The following is a 15,971-nucleotide window of genomic DNA, read 5'->3' on the forward strand; positions in this document are numbered from 1 at the left end:
TTAGTTTTTGGCAAAGTCACAAAGGCAATTCAATGTAAAAAGCATAATCTTTTCAATGAGTAGGGTAGGAATAATTAGATGTGCTCATACAAACAAACAACAACAACAAAAAACACAAAACAAAATAACAACAGCAAATATTGACATAAACTCCACACACAAACAAAAATAAACTCAAACTAGATCATAGATCAAAATGTAAGAATGTAAAATTATGATATACTAGAAAGAGTAGTTAAAAAATTTTCATGGCTTAAGTTTGTCCAGAGTCCTCTGATATAACACTAAAAGAACTATCCATGAAAGAAAATATTGATAAGTCAAATAATGGTAAATCCAAATATAAGACTTTTGCTTTGTCAAAGACACTGTTAGGAGAAAACAAGCTACAGACTGGGAGAAAATATTTATACTTCACATATGCAGCAGTGGACTTATATCCAGAACTCTCAAAACTTGAACAGTAAGAAGGGCAACAATTTAATTAGAACTGGGCAAAAGATATAAACATACACTTCACCAATGAAGATACATGGATGGAAAATAAGCACATGAAAAGATATTCAACATCATTAGTGGGCCTCCCTGGAATCATAGGGGTTAGTCTCAGCGCTATCACCACCACAGCCTGAGTTCTATGCCTGGCCAGGGAGCTAACGCTCATATGACGTTGCAGACCTCTTCTGTATCATCCGCTGCTCCCCTCAGCAGTGTATTTCAGTAGATCCACCTGTTCTGCTGCCCACTCTGTCTCTGGTGAATCCTCTCACCCCCACCCCCACCTCTGGCCTGTACCCCAGTTCTTCTACTCATATATAAATAAATCTAAAAACAAACAAAACATCATTAGCTATTAGCGAAATGCAAGTTAAAACCACAATCCAAATGATAAAACTAGTTTCCCATTCATTGCAGTTCTAACAAGTTACCACAAATTTTCATCTTACGGTTCTGTAGATCAGATATCTAATCCAGGCCTCAGCGGGGCTGTGTTCTTTCCTGGACACTGTACAGAGACTCTAGGGGCTTCCTGTGTTCTTTAGCTCATGGCCCCTTCCTCCAGCTTTAAAGCCAGTGCTGACCATGGATCTGACCTCACAGCATACCATGCCCACCTTGTTCCACAGTCACTTGTCCTTCTTAGATACTGACTCTGCCACCTCTGCTCATAAGGACTCTGGATAATCTAATGTCATCTCCCTGCAAATTCTACCTGCAAAGTCCCCTTTGCCACATAACATGGGAATAGGCCCTGGGAACAAAGGTCATGGAGGCCAAAAATTGCCTGCCACAGGCACTTTCTCATAAAGTATCAAAGGACCCCACGGCCAGTTTCAAGGCTTCAGTCCACGCCCCCCCATTATGTCGTCCTCTGTCCCTGCCTCCCTAAATTTCAACTCTTCTCCTACTTTCTGTTGGGCTCACCCCACCTTCCTCTTGAAAGCATTGGCTCATTTAGAAGAGTCATCCTCTCAATAAACTTCAGTGTTCATGAGTCAACAGGCCCCTTCCTTGATGAGGGTGAGTGGGGATTGCATGTTTTGGTTCTGCTGTCATTGCGAAATGCAAGATTTTATATTCAGGGATAAAAGCATGGGTAAAATTATGGGACATCAGAATAGTGGGGCTGAAGGAGATTTTAGGAGGTACCAAGCCTGTTTTATTTTGTGCTGTGTAAGTGACCATCTTTTACTTTATTTATAAGGCCCATCTAAGTGGAGTGAGGTCATCCTCCTATTGGCAGGTCAAACCTTCCAGACCCTGCAGTGCACCCAGTGCTTTTTATTCAGCTCCAAACACATTGCCCTGCTCAGGCCTCTGGACATAACTCGACAGGGTTTTTAATTCACAATGGAATGTGGCTGCCAAAAGAGCTATGCTATCTTGGGATGCATCATGGACACAGGCTTACAGAAGAATGTTCCATCCTACTCCCCTGGGTTGGCCAGACCACACTGGACCTGATCTCAGTTCTTAGGCCCAGAATTCAGCAGAGTTGACAGACTTGATCCACCAATAGAGCTCAAGATGGAAAAGAATCTCAAAATCATGCTGAATGAAGAATGACCAGCAAATTAGCTTGTTTAACTCTGGGTGTGGGGAGACCTATCACGTGGGAGGGAATTACAAACATTCTGTGTGAACTGGAAGTGAGAGAGGAGAGCAACAGCTGACAGTATTGCAGGTGGTCAATATTCCGTGGTTGTGATCACTTGATTTCTAAGGCCCAAGTTTATTCAACTGGAAAACAATGATGATGAGGAGGATAATGACACCACCTAATTCATGTGGAATGAATCATGTGAGATACTCTTTCTAAGATCCAGTGAAGTTCTGGCAACAATAACTATTGCAAATGGCAAGACAGTATTGTCAGCAGGAAAATGAGCCCATTTAGTGTCAGAAATGACTTTCCAGCCATTAGAGCTGCCCACAGGCTGGTGGCTGCCTCCAGGGCCATGGGAGGAGGCTATGCAAGGAAGGAGCACTTGAAAAATATTAGGCTACAGTCATTTATACTCCCAAAGTTCTCTAAATCCCCACCATCTATTCAAAGTCTGCCTATCTTTAAAAGCCAGGTACAAATGAAACCTTGTTCGAAGGTGCCAGTTATGACTGCTCTAATCACTCAAATTCTCCAAAACCTTAATACTTGGTTGTAAGTTTCATAATCAAATCCTAGCTTAGATAACAAGTTCCTCCCGTGAGGACAAGGATCACAACTTCTGCATCTTACAGCGTCGTACGAACTTTGCAGGTGACACCAATATTCAAGTATTGCTGGCTAGTCGACTGATTCCCCTCCCAGAACACAAAGCCAGTTCATATCACTGCCATGAAAGGGTGTCTAGTTTGGCTGCTGCCACTCATTGCCCTCTTTTAAAAAGATTTACTTAAGTATAACTTTCATATCGCAAACATTACTCACTCAAATCGGACAATTATAGATTTTTTGGATAAATTCTCAGAGTTGTACAACCATCACCACAATCTACTTTTAGAATGTTCTGCAACCCCAAAAGAAATCCATTACCTAATAGCATTCACTCCCCACCCTCCATTCCCACTCACACCCCCACTCTGTTCCTAGGTAACCACAAAACTACTTTTTATCTCTATAGATTTGCCTATTCCAGGTATTTTTTTATAAATGGAATTAAATATTACATTGTTCTTGGGCCTCCCTTGGTGGCGCAGCGGTTGAGCGCTGGGCTGCAAGGCTGCCTGCAGCCTCTGCAGCACCGGTTTGTTCCCCGGCCTCTGGCGAGGGTCCCACAAAAAAAAAAAAAAATACATTGTTGTCCCTTCTGGTGTAGTCCCCATAGTTCTCCCACCACCACATCACCTGTGAACTGTCACCACAGTCCCTTGTGCTCTTCCCTGCCCTGTTCTGACCCTTCTCCTCCACTATCCCTTGCTGTTTGTCTCAAGTCTATGGTCAGCTTCCAAGATTTGTCTTTTCCAGGCCCTTTGTTTGGTTTTCCTGAGCTCCACCTATAAGTGAAACCATTTGATATTTTTCTTTTTCCTTTTGACTTATTTTGTTTAGCTTAATCTCTCCAGCTCCATCCATGTTGCTGCAAATGGCATGAGTTTATCTTTTTTTGATCACTGTCATTAAGCATATTTGTTTCGAGATCATCTATATTGCATGTGTCAAAATTCATTCTTTTGTTACTGAGCAGTACATCACTTATGAATATCTCATAATTTATCTTCTCAACCTAGGATAGTCATTTGTGGTCTTATATCCAAGTCTTTTATCCATTTTCATTTAATTTTTGTATATGGTGTGAGATAGAGCTCTAGTTTCATCTTTTGCATATGGGCACAGGCCATACAGAAGAATGTTCCCAACACCTTTAGGTGAAGAGACTTTCCTTTCTTTATTGTATATTTTTGGCTTCGGTGTCACAGATTAACTATCCATATAACTGTGAGTTTACTTCTGGGCTCTCAATTCTATTCCATTGGTCTGTGTGTCTATTTTTATTTTAATACCACACTGCTTTGATCACTATAGTTTTGTAGTAAAATTTGAAGCCTGGGATTGTGATACACTTTTTTTTCCCCCTAGAATTACTTCGGCCATTCAGGGTCTATTGTGGTTCCATGTAAGTTTCAGTAATGTTCGTTCTATTTATTTGAAGATTGTTATTGAAATTTTGATAGGGATTACATGAATCTGTATATTGCTTTTGGTAAGACAGCTATGTGAATAATGCCCATTCTTCTAACCATGAGCATTGACTATTTTTCCATTTTGTGTGTGTCTTCTTTTAATAATGTCTTACAGCTTTCATTGTACAGATATTTAACCTTTTGTTAAGTTTATTCCCAGGTGTCTACTTCTTTTTGGTGCAGTTTTAAATATGGTTTTCTTCATTTCTTTCTCTACTAGCAGGCTGTTGGCATATAAAAACAAATTGATTTTTGTATATTGATGTTATAACTGGTCACTTTACTGTAAGCATTCACTCTTTCTAATAGATTTTTAGAGGACTCTTTAGGGTATTTTATGTATATCTTATTATCAACTGCAAATAGTGATAGTTTCACTTCTTTCCCAATTTGGATTCATTTAATGTTTTTCTCTTGCTCAATTGATCTAGTTTGGACTTGCAATACAATGTTGAATGGTAGTGATGAAAATGGACATCCTTGTCTTATATCTGATCTTAGAGGAAAATCTGTCATTTTCTCACCATTGAGTATGATGTTAGCTATGGATTTGCACTTATGACCCTTATTATGTTGAGGTATGTGCCTTCTATCTGCATTTTTTGAGAGTTTTTATCATGCATGGACGTTGAATCTTGTCAAATGCTTTTCCTGCATCTATGGATATCATATAATTTTTATCTTTCCTTTTGTACACATGGTATATTCATTGATAAGTTTGCAAATGTTGAATCATCCTTGTGTGCCTGGAATAATCCCACTTGGTCATGATGTATAATCCTTTTAATGCATTGTGACTTTGGTTTGCTAAGACTTTGTTAAGCATTTTTGTTTTTATCTTCATCTGGGATTTGGGTTCTGTAGTTTTCTTTCTTTGTGATGCCCTTATCTGCCATGTCTGTCTGTCAGAGTAATGCTGGCCTCATAAAATGTGTTTAAAAGCTTTCCTCCTTCAATTTTTTTGGAAGGAGCTTGAGAAGGATAGGTATTAGTTTGTCTTTGAAGTCACTAGTGAAACTGTCTTTCTTGTAACTGGTGTGTTCAGGCTTTCTATTTCCTTCTGATTTAGTCTTACAAGTTTGTAAACTTCTAAACATTTGTCCATTTATTCCAGACTACCCAATTTATGGCCATGGTGATGTCCATAGAAGTCTCTTATTATCGTCTATATTTCTGAGATATCTCTTGTAACCTATTAATCACAGTTCTCCTATTTTTCTCAGTGAGTCTAGCAAGAGATTCATCTTTATTTTTCAAAGAACCAGCTTTTGGTTTCATTGTACTGTCTTTTTTATTTCAATTTCATTTACTTCTACTCCAATATGTATTCTTTTCTTCCTTCTAATGGATATTGGTTTCATTTGTTCTTGTTTTCCTAGTTCCTTAAGGTATAAATATTTTATCATTATTGATGCTATTGTAAATTAAGGGGTTTTCAGATTTTTTCTTTTTTGATTATTCATTCTTTCTTCTTTTTTAATGTAGGCATTTACAACCATGACTTTCCCTAAAGCTATACACATTCCCTAATTTTACCTTGCAGCTTTGGCTACATTTTATAAGTTTTGGCATGTTGCATTTTTGTTTACATTCATCTCAAAATTTCTAAAATTTTTCTTGTGACTCTTAACTCACTGATTATTTAGGAGTATGTTGTTTAATTTCTAAGTTTCCCAAATGTCCTTCAGCCATTGATTTATAATTTCATTTCATTCTAGTGGAATGCATTTTTTTTGCACGATTTAAATCTTTTTACATGCTTGAGTCATGTTACACGTTAGATGGCCTGATATGCATTCTACTCTGGAGAATGTTCTATGTATTTGAGAAAAATGTACATTCTACTTTTTTTTGGAGGAATGTTCTAAAGATATTTGCGAAGGCCTAATTGGTTTATAGTGTTGGTCAAGTCTTTTGTATCTTTGTTGACCTTCTGCCTAAATGTTCTATCAATTAATAAAATGCCATATTGAAATCCCCAGTTATTATTTTATTATTATTAATTTCTGCTTTAAATTCTGCCCATGGTGCTATATCTGTGTCCTTATTGTTTGTTTTAATCATTCTAACAATGTCTGCTTTACATTGGATTATTTAACCCATTAACAGTTACTATAATTATTGGTATGGTTTATGTCTGACATGTGTTGTTTTGTGCCTCTGTTCCTCCTTTATTGCTTTCTTTTACATTTATTTAGTGAATAACTTTTAGTGTTATAGTTCAATTATTTTAATATTTTTAACAATATTTTTTGAGTTGTTTTCTTAGTGCTTGCTCTAGGGCTTATAATAATCATTTTAGCTTATCAGGATCTGTTCTAATTTAATATCAATGAGATTTTAGAAATAACCTTTATTTCTGTATAATTCTACTCTCCTCTTTTTGGGAGGAGTGTGAGTTATTAATGTAGTACCTATTATGTCCATAAATTTTACAAATCCATCAACAAATTATACGTTACACAATTTTATGTCTTTTTAAAAAGGTGAGAAAAACTTATTCACAGAGTTTATTGTATTACCTTCTTCTTTACCATTTCTGATTCTTTTCATTTCCCCCTATGGATCTGAGTGACTATCCGGTAAGCTCCACTACAGCTTTTCCCAATCATCTTTATGCTCTCACTGCCAAATATATTACATTTCTACATATAATATGCCAACCAACACAATAACATACAAATGGTTTTCCACAATCACTTTCTAAACAGCAGAAAGAATAAAGAGGAAGAAATAGGCAATTGCACTGTCTTATAACTTCCTGGTTAATTACCTTTAGTGATGTTCTCTGCTTATTTGTATGGATTGCAATGATTCTCTGAGGTTATCTGCTCTTAGCCTGGAGAATTTCTTTCAGTATTTCAAGTAAAGCAGACTGGCTAGCAACAAATTTGGGAAGATATATTTCACCTATTTCTTCCCTTTGGGCTCTCCCACTTTGCATGTGTTGGTGTCTTAGCAGGTCCAGTATTTCTGATGCTCTCTTCATTTGTCTTCATTCTTTTTTTCTCTCTTCAGATTTCTCTCTTCTTCTTCAGAAGATAGACTCTATTAATCTATCTTCAAAGCCACTAACCCTCTGCCAGCCTAAATCTACTGATGAGCCCCTGCAGTAAATTTTTCATTTTGGTTATTGGGCTTTCCAAATCCAGAATTTTCACTGATTAATTTTTATATTTTCCATGTATTTATTGATATTATCTATTAGATAATATCACTGTTTGATAATGAGAAACTGTTACCATACCTCTAATTCTTCTTGCATGGTTCCTTTAGTTCTTCGAACATACTTAAAATAGGTGCTTTACAACATGGATGGAGCTAGAAGGAATTATGCTCAGTGAAATAAGCCAGAGGGAAAAAGAAAAATATTGGATGGTTTCACTTATAGGAGAAATATAGGAGAACCAAGTAAGACATAGGGGGAAAAAATGACATTATAAAACAAAACAAAACAAAAACAAACAGACAATTATAAACCAGAGACATCCTGCAGGGGAGGAGGCGGGAGAGGGATCAGAGGGAGGGAGGGAGGAGCACAGGGGACTGAGGTGATGGTGCACGGGTGCCTTGGGGAAGGAAACTCTATGGGGACTACACCTGAGGGGGTGGGGGAAGCAAATATTGTTTAAAAATCAGCAATGATGTAAAAAATATATTAATAAATAAATAATAAATAAATTTTTAAAAACAGTTTCTTTAAAGTACTTGTCTGTTGAGGCCACTATCATACTCCTTTGGGTGTTTCTATTGCTTGCTTTTTTCCTGGTGGATGAGTCACACATTCTTTTCTTTGCATGTCTTGTATTTTTTGTTTTGTTATTGTTCTTAATGAAACCTGAACATTTCAGAAGCATATTGCAGCAACTTTGGATACTAATTGTTGTTGTTGGTTTGGTCCATTTTTTGTTGTTGTTTATTTGTGTTTTGTATAGTCAATTGACTGAATTAGTTCTGCAAAATCCATTTCCATAGGGTGCAGTCTCTGACATTCCTGTTCAGATTTTTTTCCCCTTAGTTTTTTCCTTTAGCCACATTATTCAGGAATTATCCAGAGGCAGTCAGAATCACTATGACCAAAGATTGTTAAGTCTCCACAACTAGTTAGATTTTTACCTTTTACCATTACCATTGCTTGGAAGCTATCACAGTTCAGGGGTTTATACTTCTAACTTCAGCCAGTGACTAGCAGTTCCCTCTCTGATCAGTCCTGAGAGCATGTAACATTGTGCATGTAAATGGCTAACAGAATTCCTGGAATGTGTGTGACTTATTTTAAAGACTGGCTTCTAGGGACTGCCTCTGAACCAGAAGACCTGTCTGTTCAGCCAGTGTTTGGTCAAAGGTCCTGCTAAGCCCACTGAGACTGTGAGGCCTCTGCCTATGGTGACAGGTCTGTGTGTGGCTCAGGAATGTTCTCTTGTCTGTTCCACATCCAGCACTGATTGCTCCTGAATGGCTGCAACACAGCACATACACGAGGCCTTCACAACTCCAGGGCTGACTGTGAGCACAGGAGTTCCCTTCTTAGCTCTCTTTCTGTTAAACTCTAGGTTACTTTGCCATTGCTTATTTCTTGAAGTGATTCTAGTAAGGAGTTAGCCGGCAGGATTGGATTACTCAGATCCTACACATTCTAAAGAAAGAACTGATCCTTGACAGCCTCCTGGCAGATAATCTTTGAGCTCATGGAACATTGTGATACCAGTTTTTGCATGACCGAGGCCCTGGGCTATGCGCTATCAGTTTAAGCTTTGGGGGCAGAGGTCTGAATTGCTAAGGTCTTGTTGGGCTGCTCCTTCTGGCATGGAACCTCTGTCCTCTAAGTGAGCTAGGGAAGGGGACTACGGGGTCACCATAATCTTCACCTGCTGTGTCTGGAGCAGTAATTCCTCTATACAAGTAGGGCAGGTTGTGAAGGGAGCCCCAGACTTCTCTGCAGTGCCTGTCAAGAACAGGGCACCTGTAACAAGGGATTGAGAGATGACAAAACCAGCAGTTTGTCTCTCCTGCAGTAAAATGGAGCACTAGGCTGGGAGCTCAGGGTAGAGGGACTGAGGTTTCTTGGCTGCGCCTGCCCACAGGAGAGCTTCTTTTGCAGGGTGTGCCCCACACCACTTCCTACGAAGAGGCAAGGTGTGGTGGCTCTAGGGTTGTGGAGCCTCCCTCTCTGGAATGAGTGTGTATTATTGTTTGCTGGTCCTGGCAGGCACAGCAGAGGCTCCCAGGGACGGAGATTCAACCTGCTCCAGAGCAGATTCCAAGCAAACCACAAATGACTTTGGCCTACAATTTTAGTACTTTCATGAACCTTACAGTGTTAGTACATCTCTTTATTTAAATACGAAATTGTCTAAGTATATTATGAACATTTTCTCATGTCATTGAATATTCCACTACTAATTTTATTAACCATTTTGTTTGGATACCCTACGATTGTTTTTGACCATTTCTTTTATTGGAGTTGTTTCTTTGCTTCCCACGCTATTTCCACACACATCATCAAATTTCATCATCACAATAACGCTATCAGACAAGGAAGAAAAAGGGCATGCTCACCTGATAGGCAAGAGACCTCCTTCCTCAGATTTAATGACTTGCCCGGAATCATAGTGAAGTAATGGCAATGCCAGGACTAGGATGCAGTTATCTGGCAACTGCTTCGGCTATTACCGTCCTTCAAGGATAACCTCACCATGCTTATCTGTTCTGTACAATCCCACTCATCTTGGGGTGTTGTAGCTTACGTAGTCTTCCCACAAAAGTGGCCCCAAATAGAGGTGCTGCTCATATACCTGCCCCACAAATGCTGCCTCACGTTATAGAAGGTGGAATGTGCCACAGAAATCTAGGATCCTCGAAACAAGTGGAGAAGTTGCTATTCCTGAAAGCTGCTGCTCACAGATGCCAGGACCATGCTCAGCCCACACCTGTCTCGGCAGCTGGTCACGGATGACACAACGCAGCACTCGTGGTTTGCTTTCTGTCTGCGCTCACATGTTTCTCTCACAGCACCCTGCGAAACAGCGTGGCCAAGAGCGATCCCCGCACTCTGCGTGGCATGGGATGGCCGATGGGAAAGATGGGGGAACGGGTCGCACTAGGTGCTTTCTTTAAACCTCACTGTGTAGTCCGTGAGGTGCTTCACAGCCTGTGAAGCAGGAAACAGTCTACAGAAGAGAAGGCGGAATGAGGGGACATGATGCAGCTGGAGTGGCCCATTTATGCCATGAAGTGCCTCCTGCTCAACCCTGCTTTCCTTTTCCAGCCGAATTTTCCACCATCTCGGGCTCATTTCATTACCAGCCCTACGCGTGTTAGCATCAGACTGAGCTACTGTTGAGATTCCCTCTAGCAGTTTCCAGGAAGGCAAAGGATAGGCATGGTGAGCCTAGGGGCCCTGCTCGTACTGTAGAAGAGATTTCAGGGGTAAAGGCTGGTCCTGCTCTGCTTCTAGGCTCTCTCACATCCCAACTCACTGCCTGTGTTTTTCCCCCTGAGATTCTCATGCTTTCAACACACACCCTCACTGATCCTTTGTCTTCTTTCGGTGGTCCCCTTCTCCATCAGGTATCCACCCCCTCAGTCTTCAGAGCCTCCTTGGGTGTCACCCTATTGGTGCAGGCTTCTTTGAGGTTCTGCGGCCAGCCTGGCACCCAGGACACCAGTGCTTGCCATACTCGTGCATCGTGGTGTGTTTATCTGTCCGTCCCCCCGGGTCCTCATGAGTTTCCCCTATCCTTCCAGGCAGGGAGAGTGGTTCCTTCTGGTTCTCAATATCGACCAATTCTTAGCTCGACCACCTGACGGCACAGGGGAAGTGGTTGCTGCTGCCACGGCTGGCCTCCCCGTCCGCACCACCCCCACCACTAGACTTAAGGCTCTTCTGATGAGAGAACGCGACTCAGCCCCTCTCGAACCCCAGCATGGGACCAGCCGCAGAACAGCTGCTTGACAAACTCTTGAAAGAATGGAAATGGTAAAGGTGGAGCAATTTTAATCTCTTTCATTATAAAAATAAATCTTTAATAACAAAATAGCTACATATTTGAGCTCCCAGGTGCCCTGTGTCATATACAATTTAACACTAAAGCTCAGGATAGCTACCTGCACATGTTGCTAAGTGGTGGCACCAGAATCTGGACAAGGTCTCGCTGAGCCAACTTTGGGTGCACAGGCATTAACTCCTGGGCCTTACAGAAGCCCCAGAAGACCACAGCCAGCCTTACTATCTCCACATACCCTGCTGACTGTGTCCACAGAGGTCCTTAGAGGGCTACTGACGTGCTCTCGGTCACAGATGAGCTAATGATGGCAGTAGTCAGGGACCATCATTCTGCTTCTCTGTGTGACCCACAGAAGGCTGGGCTACTGCCTGCCCACTTCCTTTTCTGCCCATCCAGTGCTGGCAGCTCCTCAGGCTGCTGGCAGGGTAGCTGGGCCTGCCCTCCTCAGCCACAACAAAGGAGGCTTCCCCAATGTGAAGACGTCCTCTGGGTTCTGGCTGGGAGCACATTTTGGCCCACTTTCCCTAGCTGCTGGTGTTGCGGGGAGAAGCATGGCTTTCCTTTCTCTGGAAAGGCAAAGCTGCCTGAGAAACAACACTGCCTAACTTGCAAATGCAAACAAACCTTCCCCAGTGCACCTGTGCACCATCACCTGTGCTCCTCCCTCTCTCCCTCTGACCCCTCTCCCGCCTCCTCCCCTGCAGGATGTCTCTGGTTTATAATTGTCCGTTTTTGCTTTGTTGTGTTTTGATCTGTTATTATTTTTTTACATTGATGTCTTATTGGGTTCCCCTATATTCCTGCTATAAGTGAAATCATCCGATATTTTTCTTTTTCCTTCTGGCTTATTTCACTGAGCAAAATTCCTTCTAGCTCCATCCAAATTGCCGTGAATGGCATGAGTTCATCTTTTTTTGATTGCTGAGTAATATTCCATTGTGTATATATGCCACATCTTCCTGATCCAGTCATCTATTTTTGGGCATCTGGGTTGTTTCCAGGTTTTACCTATTGTAAATAGTCCAAATATTGTTTAAAAATGAAAAATGATGTAAAAAATAAAAAAAAACCCTCAGTATTTAAAAAAACTAAAAATATACAAAGGTGTACACACACACACACACACACACACACACACAAAATAAATGTATAAGACAGAAAAAAAATGCAAACAAACCAAAGCTGGCAAGGAGGCTGCACAGATCTCCTGCTAACCGAGGAGGGACCAGCCACATACCAGCTGGGCTCCGCCTCCCTCGCTGGCAGACAAGGCCTGTTACCAGTCATGGATGACTATGTCCCGATCCCTGATTTCTCTGCCCTGTGTTATTAAGGCCACTGTCCTGCCTCTCTGCCTCCAGGCCACCAGGTAGGGAAAGGTCACGTGCCGACCTCTGGTCATGGAGAAACTGTTCCGCCCACTCAGCATCGTTCAGTTCCATCCTTCTCTGAGTGCAAACACGCCTGCAGCTCAACAGCTGTCAGGACTCCTGGTGTTTGATTATCGCACAAAGCGGGGGACACTCTCCTCCCATCTGACCTTCCCAGGGCTCTCATGGGAGACTCCGCAGGGTGCTTACTCCGGCTTCACGGCAGAGGAATCTGAGTCTGTCTCAGAGGGAGGGTGGAAGTAGGGTTAGCAACCCACGTCCCCACATGGGCAAGCACCTGCGCCCCAGCTCCACGGCTGCTCTGCAGGCTGCATGGCAAGACCTGGTGGACTCGAGCCCCGCACAGGCACAGAGACTTCACCCCACGGAAAAACACACTTCGTAGAGGCCCCAGATAACCCAGAATGTCACCCAAAAGCCGAGATTGCCAGAGGCTGCCCAGCGTGACAAAAGGCAGGGTTTTCCACAGCTCGTTGTGTACCTCTGCTTGCTACTGCAGAAAACCTTAGGTGCTTCATCTAAAAAATGAGGCCTCTGTGTGACAGTTGCCTGCTGGCCTACGACGTGCCTGGCACCGCTGCCAGAGGCTCCGCGATCCTACACCCCCTGCCCCGTGGCCACTGCCAGGCACTTCCCCGAGTGACCCATCATGTTAGGAAACCAGCAACTGGACCAGAAGGAGCCTGTGTTCTCTTGTGAGACAAGCATTGGGCCAGTTTTTTTTTGGGGGGGGGGGTTGAATTTGGGGCCTGAGCAAGAGCCGCTGGGTGCTGGTTGTGGACTAGGACTCCGAGAGCTGCTAGGATCTGGCTCGTTGGAAGCCAGGAACGTCAGGTACCAGAGAAAAGCAATCCTGGAGTGTGGTGGCCCAGCTGCGGCTGTGACAGCAGCTCTCCAGGCAGACACAGTGCCCAGGGCCACCAGAAGAGGCTGCTTCCTGAGGTGTCCTGAGAGGCAAGTTTAGAAGAGGGGCCCAGCCGGATTTATGAAAAGTGGCTCCTGCCTAGTGGTCAGACATCAAGACATGTCATTACTCAAGGAAGTGACATAGGTGGCTGTGGGGGCTCTTTGGAAATCTGCTCCTTCTTCCCAGGGAGATATATCCGGATGCCCTTGCAGGTCACTCTGAGGATCCCCTGGAAGGATGGGCTCCTTTAAGAACCCCATGAGGGTCCTACTGGTCTGACCAGGCAGTTCGGGGTCTGGGCCTGGGGTGCCCCTCAGGAATGCTACCTGCTGTTTCTTGAACTCATGTGAGGGCCTATTCCTCAATGCAAAGATCCCACTCAGTTAAGATAGCTGTTGAGGGGAAGAAGAAATTACTTTAAATGTGCAACTATAAAAGCATCTTGATTTGGAAAGTATCTAGCTGTTTGTCTAAAAGTTTATCGTAGACTCAAGGGAGAGTGGAATGTTTTAGTGCTTCTCATGAGTGATGTGAAGTCACCCTCTTACAGGAGTTTATGGCAGAAGAGGGGCCTGGTGAGCACTTTGGGGTGTATCCCGTGGCATGCAGACCCAGGCCACAGAGTCTGAAGGGAGGACAGTGGGCTTCTTCTGGGCTGGGGCCACAGACATAGAGATAGAAATGGGGACCATCAGGTGGGACGCCAATCCTCTGCCTTCCTTTCCTCTGGCCATGTGGAGGGGAGGTGTCCTTTGGCACAGAGCACACACAGGCAGGTGACACCTCCTTGCTGGGTGGGCCTGCCTCTCCCTTCTCCTTGACCCCATGTTGCTCCCTGGAGTGCCAGGAGATGGAGGTGTCTAGGGCTGCTCAGCTTCTCCCAGGCAGACTCCTTCCACCCACTGCCTTCCCACACCATTCCCAGACCAGTTCCCTGAACACCGACTGCCAAACTGTATACAGCCACCTCCCTTCAGGGTTCATGGCCCTCCTGCTGTCTGATCACCCCCACACCCCAACTTCTCAATGAGCTGCCCCAGGCCCATCTGTGTGACCAGTGTCTGACTCCTGTCCCACCGACGACTGCACAGCCCACCCACCTGCGGTGTTCAGAGTGCAGGGCCATGCTGTCCGTGCCCTCACTAAGTGGGCACAGAGCCCCCGGGTCCCTCACAGCATCGCTGGGTTGCCCGGGTAGTGGCACAGGGAGAGGACGAACAATCCTTGGCACTGGCTCCTGGCAGCTCAGAGCCTAGAGCAGGGGTCTTCTGGGGGGTCTCTGAAATTGGAGCAGGAGGGGAGTGTTTTCTTTCTTTTTTTCTAAAGATTTATTTTTTATTTATGCATACAAGAACTGGGGTAGAGGCCAGAGGTGAGGGGGGTAAGAGGATTCACCAGAGACAGAATGGGGAGCAAAATAGGCATATCTACTGAAATACACTGCTGAGGGGAGCAGCGGGCAAGTCAGGAGAGGTCTGCTATGCCATGTGGGTCAGCTCCTTGGATGGGGATTGAACTCAAGCCTCAGTGGCTGGCAATAGCTTGACAGATAGCCCTGAAACTTTAACCCCTGCACCACCAGGGAGGCCCTGGTGGAGAGTGTTTTCGGTTACTATTATGCCCAGGAGCTACTTGGGTGTAGCTACTACCTGGGGCACCTGCTGACCTGATGTGTCTTACTTGGGGCTCAGTCTCCCCAACAATGGCCCTGAGGTCAAATGGGGTTGACAAACTCTTGGTGCTGGGATGAGTGAGCAGCCTTTCCGGGGTCAAATCAGTACACCAGGCCCGACTTGAGACATCCCTCCCAGGGGCAGCTTCAGAGGCAGTCCTGAGAAAGGGTGGTGGTCACAGCTGTGCTCAAGCAAACACCACTGCCCTGCAAACACAGCCCCATCTAGGCCTGGCCTGGGGCCTCTGGGGCTCCCTCCCTCCTGCCCCAGTGTCCTGGTCCAGGACTCCTGCCCCTTTGTGTTGAGAAGCTCCCCACAAGGTCATCCTACACTTTTGAGCTCCACTTGGCCAGCCAGCTTTGCCCAGAGGTGACCTGTCCCCCCTCCCCTGATGTTACCCCAGACCCCTCATCCAGCCTCAGCTCCAGCTGGGCCGGGGCAGGGAGCAGGTGGAGAGGCACCTGGCAGGCAGGCGGTCCAGGGGAGGGGCGACGCATTAGCTGTGCTCCCTGGCCTCTAGGACTGACTCACTCACCCTCCAGTTGGAGCCACACCTTCTCTAAGCCAGGATTTCCTCTGGTGAATCCCCAGGTGGCATCTTATAAACTACAGAACTCAGAGAGACAAGTGACAGAATACCCACTGTGCTCCTGCCTGGGGGTTCTGTCCTGGGGGTGGGCGAAGGCCCAAGCTGTTGAACCCTCATCTCCAGGCGTTTTACAAACACGAGCATGGCAACTATCACAACCATTTCATTCACGGTGCACAGAACGAGGATCTGGGTCATTCAAGTCACACCAAACTGCAGTTA

Source organism: Talpa occidentalis, unplaced genomic scaffold (assembly GCF_014898055.3).
Source record: "Talpa occidentalis isolate TD23 unplaced genomic scaffold, MPIMG_talOcc4v2.1 talOcc4.3, whole genome shotgun sequence".
NCBI lineage: Eukaryota > Metazoa > Chordata > Mammalia > Eulipotyphla > Talpidae > Talpa > Talpa occidentalis.